Below are 12,306 nucleotides of genomic sequence, written 5' to 3'. Positions count from 1 at the left end.
TGAATTTGCACATTAATTGCCCATTAAATTTGCCGCAGAACATCAGGGCTGATAATTAATAGCATTTGTACCCTTTTAATGATGTGATAATTGTTACTGTAATTCCAATCAACCGCTCCAAGCCAGATATTGAACAATTTATACTGTTGAGTCTCATTCCTGCATGCAGTAAATTATTGTTGGAGATTTTAAAAATGATCAAATTTACCATTTTTTATTTGATTTCTTATTTTCTTTCCCTCTCTTTCTGAAGCTTATTTGACTCTAATTCACCCATTCTAATTCACCTTCCTTCTCTACTGTCGTTCCTCTGTTTGTTTCTCAATTATTAAATATCAATGGTAGAGTGTTGGTCTCGCTGTTAACGAAGGTCTCAGATACTCCATTTTCTATACTGCGGCATTATCAGATCGCACTTCCAACAAGTTAAGGCACAACAAATTTTTGAGCTGAAGGGTGCAGGAAAAACTCCAACAGCGCATGCCGCAAAATGCCAAATTCCAGCAGGATCTGACCCATTATGTTTTCTGAGCACACTTCAAAAAAAATAATGTATTTTACTCTAGAAATTGTGCTGTGGTCCAAACACAGTGTTTTAATAAAACATAATTTGATGGATAAACACAGTGAAACACACAATCTAAGCAAAACACTCTTAAAATAACTGAGACCCATGAACTGTTCCCCTGCGAAGTATACATCAGATAAATGGCACCAGAGTGAGGATGAAGAACTCAAACACAGTCTGTAATGACTGAGAGATAAGTGGAGACTTCATCATTTGATCAACGTGTTCATGTAACAACATTTTGCATAATTAATCAGTGCATATTTAAATTCTTAAAGAAAAATTTCAAACATAGTGCATGAACAGAGTAAACCACAAATCAGTATCTGTATACTGAGCATAAATAGTCTACCGCACCATTGTGCATCACCTGAGTATCATCTTCTCTCTCCTCACATTGAGATTTTCATTTCCGCTCTCACTGTTGTTTTGTTCTCATTGCTATTCGGGTTCGTAATAGTAAATCAACAAATGAACAATAACTGGAGTTATTATAATCGTTTAAAGTAATATTCAGCAGCTCAACCTTTGTTTTCAACCTCTATCTTGCAGACTGACTGTCTCCTTCAATTTGAATCAAACCTGTTGCTTAATTGAAACATTGGTCGGAATTTACTGGAATTCAATGGGCGGCATCATTGGCGGGTCGGGTAGGAAAGTGGTTTTTTTTTGACAGCAGGTCGGGAACCGGCTGTCGCCGCTATGCGCCTTTCCTAATGTCGGGTCTGTCAGTGCTGAGCAGACCCGACAGGCAGCGGTGGGGGACCCAATTGAACTAATTATAGTGTACTAACTGGAGGCTTTTTTACCTTACTTTTTAAGTATAACGTCCTGGTCACAGGAACCACGCTATTCGATGACCATGTCTGTCAACCTGAGGTGGGAGTTCAGTGGCTATTGCTCCAGTTGATTACTTGACAGCTTCAAATGTACAGTAAAAGCCTGATGGAGATCACATTCCTCAGCTACAAGCTGTCCCTCACTGCATTTCCACAACAAATTCAGCATACTGAAAGTCTTTCCATACGTCTCTATTTAGTCTTACCTCATTACCTCTCTCACCATTGACAGATCGCTTCTGCCATCTCTACTTCATCTGTCATCTATTCCATCAGCATAGGTGACATTTATACTGTATCACTTTGGTCCTCAGAATTGGACCATGATGATTTCCAATACTAGCAGCACCGGCACTCCAGCAGCACTGACAACAACACCAACCTTCTCCGCAACCATCTGATGCTGCACAGGACAGAGAGCATCAGCACCCGAGCACATTGCCATGTCCACACCATGGCCAGATTTATTAACTTTACCCTGTACACCTTGGCTGGCACATGATGTGCCAGGTTGGCACCACCACATAAAGCATCCCTACAATGACCAAGCCATTCCTTTCGCACTCATCACCATTGTGGGAAGTACCGTTATGTTTTACCATTCACTGCCACTCACTAAGCCACTTCCAAAGATGCACACAAATTTGTTCAAGATCATAAAATGTTGAAAATAAAGACTTCAATGTTTGACAGCACATTAATAGAAACTTTACATAAACATTGGATAAAATACCCAAGCAGCTACCTTTGTATGTTGTTAGTTGGTATGATTGCACTAGGATGAGGGTGAGTATGAGGGATGGCTATTGAGGTGGGGATGTGATAATGTAGATAGAGAGGGATTGGGGGTGGTGCAAGTAAGGATGTGCAGGGGTAGGACAGCAAAGGCAGAGTGGTGGGGATGTGATGAGAAGCACAGCAGGACGAGGTGATGAAATATTTCAAACATTTGCGGCACTGCACTCAGGTCCTCCTGACCACATCCCTATTTATACCCTCTTGTGCAATGTGTAACCAGGCTGTTTTGTTCTCCTGGGCTGATGACACGTCATGAATTACATCACCATTCCCGCTTCCTCTAATTGGACCGGGAAATGCGCTGGGCAGACGTAACAAGCCCTATCAATGTAAATTCATTTTAGTGGAATGGAGGCAGCAGTGGGGCAACAACCCTCCACCAATGTCGCCCACCAAGGACCCGGCTGGGTAAGGAAAAGCTCGGCCATTGACACTGCATTTAATCGTGGTCAAAGAATGGGCCAGATCCTCTCAAAATGATGATGAGGCTAATGGTGTTTACAATTATTAATGTGCAAAAGTTACAGTGACTTTAGGTGAGAAGCAGATGCAGGTTTAAACACCAATATTCTAAAGTTGCTGTCTGAGTAGCATTGCTCCACTGTGAGCTTTGCAAAAATAGCATCTTGCTGTCTACCTCATCATTGAAATGCATTGAATGGCATGAAGGTGCACGGTAGATACGAATTAAACTCATCACAGACAGTCAAGTATTATCATTACAAGCCTTTCAATGACATGATCAGTGTTAATTACTGCCAGTCAATCTCTGGCACTTAAAATGAACTATTAACGTGTGGTCTCATTCCTTCCGGTTTTAAAAACATAAGAATTAGGTGCAGGAGTAGAACATTCAGCGATTCGAGCCTGCTCCGCCATTTAATAAGATCATGGCTGATTTTCAACCTCAACTTCACTTCCCTGCACTATCCCCATATTCCTTGGTTCCCTTAATATTCAAAAATCTATCGATCTCTGTCTTGAATATATTCAACGTCTGAGCATCCACAGCCCTCTGCCGTAGAAATTTCCAAAGATTCACAACTCTCTGAGTGAAGACGTTTCTCCTCAGCTCAGTCCTAAATAACCGACCCCTTATTCTGAGACTGTGACCACTGGCTCTAGACTCCCCAGCCAGGGGAAACATCCTCCCTGCATCTACACTGTCAAGCCCTGTAAGAGTTTTGTATGTTACAATATCACCTCTCATTCTTCTAAACTCTAGAGAATATAGGCCTAGTCCACTCAATCTCTCATCATAGGACAATCCCCCCATCCCAGGAATCAGTCTGGTGAACCTTCATTGCACTCCCTCAACGGCAAGTACATCTTCCTTTCGGTAAGGTGACCAAACTGTACACAATACTCCAGGTGCGGTCTCACCAGGGCCCTATATAATTTCAGTAAGACATCTTTACTCTTATACTAAAATTCTCCTGTAAAAAAGGCCAACATACCATTTGCATTCTTGATGCGATGACACAACCTTCCTTGACCTCGGTCCGAATGTGGAATGGGTCTGTGGTGGATCCGTTGGTCAGGATCACGTCTTGCATGTCATCGTGGAGCAGGTGGAGGATGGTGACAAACTTTTGAGGGCAGCCGAATCTGAGGAGGACACTGCATAATCCCTCATGGTTGACAATGTCAAAGGCTTTTGTGAGGTCAAAGAAGACCATGTACAAGGGTTGGTGCTGTTCCCTGCATTTCTTTTGTAACTGCCATGCGGTGAAGATCGTGTCCATTGTGCCCCTTAGTAGATGGAATCCACATTGCGACTCTGGGAGGAGCTCTTCAGCCACAGGGAGAAGGCGATTCATGAGGATTCTTGCAATGACTTTCCCGGTGGTCGACAGCAGGGAGATTCCTCTGTAGTTACCGCAGTCGGACCATTCTTGAAGGTGGTCACAGTTACAACTTCTCTACGATCTCCTGGCATGATCTCCTCCTTCCGGGGTCAAGCAAGGCTGTGTCATTGCACCAACGCTCTTCTCGATCTTCCTTGCTGCAATGCTTCATCTCTCCCTCAGCAAGCTCTCTGCTGGGGTGGAGCTAAATTACAGGACAAACGGGAATCTGTTCAACCTCTGCCACTTCCAGGCCAGATCCAATGTCATCGAATTACAGTATGCAGATGATGCTTGCGTTTGCACACACTCGGAGGCCGAACTCCAAGCCATCGTCAACACCTTCACAGAGGCATACGAGAGCATGGGCCTTACACTAAACATCCGTAAGACAATGATCCTCTACCAACCTGCCCCCGCCATACAGCACTGCCCCCCAGTTATCAAAATCCACAATGAGGCCTTGGACAACGTGGACCATTTTCCATACCTCGGGAGTCTACTGTCAACAAGGGCAGACATCGATGACGAGGTCCAACACTGCCTTCAGTTTGCCAATATAGCCTTTGGTCGCCTGAGGAAGAGAGTGTTTGAAGGCTCAAACCTGGCACCAAGCTCATGATTTACAGAGCAGTGGTGATACCTGCCCTTCTGTATGGCTCAGAGACATGGACTGTTTTCAGCAGGCATTTCAAAACATTGGAGAAGTACCACCAATGCTGCATCTGCAAGATCCTGCAAATCCACTGGCAGGATAGGCGTACCAATGTCAGCGTCCTCGCTCAGGCCAACATCCCCAGCATCGAAGCACTGACCACGCTCGACCAGCTCCGTTGGGCGGGCCACATTGTCCGCATGTCTGACACGAGACTCCCAAAACAAGCGCTCTACTCGGAGCTCCGACACGGCAAACGAGCCCCAGGTGGGCAGAGGAAATGCTTCAAGGACACCCTCAAAGCCTCCTTGAATAAATGTAACATCCCCACCGACACCTGGGAATCCCTGGCCTAAGACCATCCAAAGTGGAGGAAAAGCATCAGGGAAGGCGCTGAACATCTCGAGTCTCTTCGTTGAGAGCAAGCTGAAGGCAAGCATCGACAGCGGAAGGAGCGTGCGGCAACCCAGGCCTCCCACCAACCCGTTCCTTCAACCACCTGTGACAGAGACTGTAGGTCCTGCATTGGACTCTACATTCACCTGAGGACTCATTTTTAGTGTGGAAGAAAGTCATCCTCGACTCTGAGGGATTGCCTATGATGAAGATGCTTTCTTAATTGCTTGCTCCACCTTCATGTTAACTTTCAGTGATTCGTGTACAAGAACAGGCAGGTCCCTCTGAACAACACGGGGCCAAACTTGGTGGAAGTTGCGCCCACAGCCGCCGAGGTTTCGCCAGAAAAGTAGTTTTTTCGGCCGTTTCCTCCGGAACCCCCCGTCTGCCGTCCACGTTCCGCCGGCAGGAGATTGATTGCGGAGGTTTCACCGGCATCACGTCCTGCCGCCCGCCCATGCCGGAGGTTGGAAATCCAGCATTTTCCTCAGGGATGATGGACTCAGATCGACTTGCCACCCTCCAGAAGGACCACTGGCAAAAAGCAGGTGTGAGCTGGCTGGGAGTCGGGCGACAGGGAGAATGGCTCAAATTGCTGCAGCGCTGTACATCCCGGGTATCATGCAAAATGCTGCAGCATTATCTGTAGCACTGTTCGAAAAAACTTTGCTGGATGCTGTTTTATTTTATTGATAATGCTTTTGTTTAACTGGTATCTGGTAAAAGCAACTAAAATGTGTATAAGCTTATGGTAACCATTTTCTTTTAACCTTGCTGAAACACCTTCATTTACAACCACAATGGTCAAGGCCAAATAATAATCGATAACAGAAAAGTATGCAGCATGTCACATTTTATAAAGCCAAGCTCATTAATTAATTCTGTGACACAGTCCTTGTAAAAGTTCTCAGAGAAGAACTCGAGATAACATAGAAGGTCAGAGGCACAGACTTCGAATGATCTATTGTAAGCCTGATACAGCTGCAGACCCTCATAGCATTTATATGGGAAGGAAAGGGTATAAAGTTACAGCTATTCGACTTTGGGGGCAGCGCTAATACAGAGGAAACTGAAGAAGAACTATGGTCACCAGAGCACAGAAAGAGACAAGTGCCATGGTGACTCAGTGGCCTACTGTTGAGGTTTCAATGAAGAGACTGTCACTATAGCCTTGTTAAGTATTTTTTTGTGCTGCAATGAAACTACTTAATAAAATCTGTTCTGCTTAATCACAAAATACCTGTACCCAGCGTGCTTTGTTGTGGTCATGGACATAGTCTTTTCTGAGAGATGTAATAAATCTAACAGATCGAATAAACCTCATAGCACGTAAAGATTAATGTGATGGACCTTAACCCGCACAGAAAAAGTTCATATATGTTACTCCATATGACTCAGTTGAAGGGAAGGTGAGGTAGAGGAAGCGGCAATGCGTAGCGAAAGGTGGTAAAGGCTCAATGGAGATGCCCTTCTAGAGTTTTGAGACCATTAATGTGGGACTTATTTCAGGACATACAGTGACTGCGCAGATGGTATGGGATTATGTCAGGGTGAATAAGCGATAGTTAGAGGATGTAAAGATATGGCACATCGCTGCAACTGATAGACAGAAGAGCTTTACATGAGGTATGGAAGACAGGAAAATACATGTAATGGATGGCAATGGAACTGATTAACATGTCGTCTCAGGGGTGGCACTCTGCCATGTTTGGCCTCGGTAAAAGTGGGTTGAAGTGCAAGCCTTAAGGTCTGCCCTACAAATAGTTCAAGTGAGTGTCATTGAATGGCAGCCTTCCTGCATTGATGACCCTTCCTTGTCGTGTTGCGATGGCCTGATGACAGGACCCATTATACAGTGCAGTCAGTTATAGATAGCAAGATATTCCTGATAAACCAGCTTACCTGAGGGACAGGTTTGTGTTTCTAACAAGACTCCACACATGACATCAAAATGAGACACTGACCAGGAGAGGGTGAACAATGACACTGACCAGGAGAGGGTGAACAATGTGAGTGTATTTACGTGCAGAATTACAAAGGTGACATAGCATTATAACATTTAGGAACACTTCCACTACCAACACCCACCACTCTACCGGCCACCACCTCTCTTCCCCCCCTTGAAGCACTTCTTCTTCGTCCCGCCTTCACCACAGCGTCCCACTCCGCTGCCCCTCACTGCCTCTGCTTGATGAGGTTGTGTTGGAGGGCAGCCTGATCTCTGTAAATGTGTGCACCTTGGCGAGAAAGTAGGGGCTGTGAACGAAGGTGCCGGGATCTCCTGTTCCTCCGGATCTGTCTATCTTGAGGGTGTGGGCTCAGGGACTTGCACGATGTGCCCAGAAGCCATCGCTTGCCTCATTGCCTCATTGTGCGCTCCAACACACTAATGAGCCATCCTATCATCATGGGGCTGAGTGAAGGTCGTGAAGCTGGCAGCTATCCCAGCTATGGTCTGGAGCATATCGCGACCTATGTCCACGCTCGTCCTCGATAGCTGGACCATCTCCTAAATAGCAGAGAGCCAAACTGCACCCTCAACTGATTGCTCAGTCCTGGTGGGTTCATGCGTCTTGGTTGCCTTACCACCTCGACCTCTGCGTTTGGAAGCGCTTTCTCATGTGGAATCTATTTCAAACCCCATGAACTCGGAACCCGATGCCGAGGTTTTCTAGACAGTTGTCACACATGGCAGGAGGCTGGTGTCATCCTCTTCCAGCACCTCGAGCTCAAACATGGACCCTCCTCCCTTCTCTCTCTCCTCTTCTTTGTGCCTCTGGGTGGTGGAGTTGTGAGCGGTGGATATGGGTGATCTGAGGTGGGGCGGAGGGTGGAGGAAGGAGCCGCTGTCTTGGGCTGGGGACAATAGTGGGGTGGGAGACGTTGGGGTCCGACGGCTCCTTTGAATGCCAGAGATGGATGGTGTGCCTTGATCCATGTTGTCCGACTCATCGTCTGCAAGTAGAGGACAACATTTCAGTCTGTACGGGCGGGGGGCGGAGGTGGTGCTGGGCAAGCTGATATGTGAGCCATGCCATCTCACATTGTGCCAACTGGGAGGTCCATCTCTACATGGGCACACCAATAATGGCTGACAATGGTTGCTTTACCATTGCATGAACTTTCATGCCATGAGCGTTGCTCACACCGGAGATTAGTATAATCTTACCATCCTGCAGCACTGGATCTGCATCACCCTTTGTGGTTGCACGGTGGCAGTCACCTACCAATGCCAACGCATGCTCCTCCAGGCTGCTCAATTCTATGACCTCTGCTGGGCCCCTCCCGTGGCACACAGGCTTGCTACCTTGGATGTAATTTTCTTCTGCACAAAGAAACGTTGCAGCCTTTAGCCCCTTTGCTGATGCGCCCCACACACATTCCCACACACACACACATCTGGCGCAGAACCTTTGCGCGGCCCTCGTCAACGTGGACCATTTCCCATACCTCGGGAGCCTCTTATCAACAAAAGCAGATATTGATGAGGAGATTCATCACCGCCTCCAGTGCACCAGTGCAGCCTCCAGCCGCCTGAGGAAAAGAGTGTTCGAAAACCAGGTCCTAAAATCTACCTCACAAACAACGCCTCCTGCAGCTGGTGATGTTGTTGCCCGGCGATGTTGCGGGGGCAGAACCAAAGTTTGGGTCTGGGGCGTGAGTGGGGCGGTGGGCATGGGGATGATGTCATGATCTCCTGACGCAGGAGATTAAAGAGACCTCGCCATTCAAGACTAAATTGCACATATAATCAGAACATTCCCCGGAAAGTATGTGGGACATGGAGGAAAGAGAAAAAGACAAACAGAAAGGGAGAGAAAGAAAGTGAGAAAGATTATGGAGCGGGAAAGGAGAGAGACAGTTCCAGGAATAGTCGCACAATTTAAAAAAAAATGTTTTCCATAGGCAACACTTGAGGAGATCTGATATCATATTTCTACAAATACAATAGCGCTGCTTTTGTGAAGCTCCACCCGTGGTGTGAGCTCTTGCTGTGGCGGAAGTTCAGTTGTGTGATTGATTCACAGGGGGCCTGGTGTTCTGGAGAAATAATGAGACTACGCTGCTGGCATAGGCAGGCTTCATCTAAACTTTTAAACTACATTTCTAGGGTCCCAGGCTGAATCTTTCTATTGTGGATGAGGCTACTCCATTTATACATTTTATCTCCTCTATCCAAACATTCTTTAATTATGTTTGGATGTTGATGATATTTAGATCATGTCATATAAAGAGGCAAAGAGGGTGATTACTTTGAGGCTTCTGAATGTGTTGCACAATCAAGATTACAAATTATTCATGTATCATTTATAGACCACATACACCTGGTTATATAAAAAGGAGCCCATCGTCAATACCTTTTATTCAGAATTGTACCATCTGCAAACAACATCTGGAGCAGGGATAGCTCTTCCTGGAGAAATGACGTTTCCACAGGATGAAGCTCTTGAGTTCCTGGATCCTTCCAAACTACAGTATGTAGTTCACATATGTATAAAGCAAGAGACAGATGCTACATTTGCAACAGATTCATCCTTTCCCTGTGGAAAGAATCAGCTGGATGCTGCACAGAGCTTACACGGAATGCAAGGTGTCAAAGATAGTACACAAGGACTTAACTGCCCCTTACTTTAACCTTCTAGTCTACATGAACATAAAGTCCACTCAATCTATTACTTTTCAAGAAGTTTATGACTATAAAAACATCATCGTGCATGTCAATGAATGGTATCCAGGAAACCGGCATTATTTGCAGACTCATTAAGAACATGGCTAAGAGAGAAGGAATAACCTTTGAAACCATAATTGCTGATTCCAGTGAATAACCCCTTAACAGCAGTGAAGAGCCTTGGTCTGGAAGTGACAGTATCAGTTGGCTGCTCCATCTACAAGAGAAGTGTTCTGTGCAACTTTGGCACAGAGAATGGTTGGTACAATATCTCAAATTGTACTTCTCTGAGGTATCGCAGATATCGACATGGATTGGTGCTATGCTTGACGGGCTCCACCAGAAGTGTGAGATAAATTGAACAGTAGTTACTGTTACCTTCCTCCTGATACCAGCAAAACATTTCCCCATTTGGAGTCAGGTATGATGTAATTGGAAGACTCCATTGACTCAGTTAGCGACTTCTCTCCATGCAACTTGCCACTGCTTTTACTCAGGGGTAGCCTTCAACCCCAAATACCATCATGTGCATCTTCTTTAGTGAATCCCCTGCAACAGGCATTCAATCTTTCTGCATCAAAAGTAGCAGTCTTTTTGTCACATTTCCCCCCTCCCCCACCCCCGTATCATTGTGAATAATTAGTTCAATTTTCAATTCGTTAAATCAATCATGTTAATGTGAAATATTTATTTCTTGATTTTTTAAAATCTTGTTTAAAATCTTATTTTGGTCACTAGAAATTTCAGTTACTGAGAAAAATTACTGGACCTACTCTTTCTGCTGTCAGACTTTTGCCCTTCCACTCCCAATGCTAACAGACCCCAACTATCCACCAGTAAATCAGTGGTGCCAAATTCCAGGAATGTATTGTTAACATCTAACAGTTAGTCTGCCTTCTGGATAAAGGGGAACCAGTAGATGTGGTGTATTTGTACTTCCAGAAGGCATTTGACAAGGTGCCATATAAAAGGTTACTGCACAAGACAAAAGTTCACAGGGTTGGGGGTAATATGGATAGAGGATTGGCTAACTAACACAGAACAGACAGTCGGGATAAATGGTTCATTCTCTGATTGGCAACGAGTGGGGTGCCGCAGGGATCGTGCTGGGACCCCAACTATTTACAATCTATATTAACAACTTGGAAGAAGGGACTGAGTGTAACGTAGCCAAGTTTGCTGACGATACAAAGATGGGAGGAAAAGAAACGTGTGAGGAGGACACAATAAATCTGCAAAAGGACATCGGCTAAGTGAGTGGGCAAAAATTTGGCAGAAAAAAATCAAAGAGCAAGTTATTATTTAAATGGAGAAAGATTGTAATGTTCTGCATTACAGCAGGACCTGGGGATACTTGTGCATGAAACACAAAAAGATAGTATGCAGGTACAGCAAGTGATCAGGAAGGCCAATGGTATCTTGGCCTTTATTGCAAAGGGGATGGAGTATAAAAGCAGAGAACTCTTACTACAGCTATATAAGGTATTGGTAAGGCCACACCTGGAATACTGTGTGCAGTTTTGGTTTCCATATTTACGAAAGGATATACTTGCTTTGGAGGCAGTTCAGAGAAGGTTCACTAGGTTGATTCCGGGGATGAGGAGGTTGACGTATGAGGAAAGGTTGAGTAGGTTGGGCCTCTACTCATTGGAATTCAGAAGAATGAAAGGTGATCTTATCGAAACGTATAAGATTATGCAAGGGCTTGACAAGTTGGATGCAGAGAGGATGTTTCCACTGATGGGGGAAGACTAGAACTAGAGGGCACGATCTTAAAATAAGTGGCCGTCCATTTAAAACAGAGATAAGGAGAAATTTCTTCTCTCAGAGGGTTTTAAATCTTTGGAATTTGCTGCCTCAGAGAGCTGTGGAAGCTGGGACATTGAATAAATTTAAGGCAGAAATAGTCAGTTTCTTAAACGATAAGGGGATAAGGGGTTATGGGGAGCAGGCGGGGAAGTGGAGCTAAGCCCATGATCAGATCAGCCATGATCTTATGGAATAGCGGAGCAGGCTCGAGGGGCCGTATGGCCTACTCTTGTTTCTATTTCTTATGTTCTTATGTTCCTTCTATGGTTCAAACTTTGAGTAAGTGCGAGTCACTAAATGGTGGAGTATACGGAACAGACATTATTCATATACAATGTATGTGATCGACCTAACTATACACAAAGAGAGTGGCTTTTAATTTCTAGTTCTATCTTCTGAGCCGGCCAAAGAAACGGATGAAAACCATGCTCTTTTATACACTATATTTTTCCTACATCAAAGTTACATGTCATAGATAAGGTCTCATGATGTGTCTGTTCCTGAATCCTTTGAAAACAGTCTGTTCATGTAAACGGTTGTAGTTGTTTACTTCAAAGATACTTTTCTCAAACAAGTCTTCCCAACTTAACTGTTCTGGAATCCTTGAAAGAGTAGGCATTATTAACATTTATCTTTCTGCAATATAGTTCAGAGATTCCTCTACCTATGTTTATTGCACTAGCTATCAACGTTACGCTTTAATCATTGATGGCTGATGCCACTAC

The sequence above is a fragment of the Pristiophorus japonicus genome, chromosome 11, assembly GCF_044704955.1.
Source record: "Pristiophorus japonicus isolate sPriJap1 chromosome 11, sPriJap1.hap1, whole genome shotgun sequence".
Taxonomy (NCBI): domain Eukaryota; kingdom Metazoa; phylum Chordata; class Chondrichthyes; family Pristiophoridae; genus Pristiophorus; species Pristiophorus japonicus.
This window is presented reverse-complemented; position numbering follows the sequence as displayed.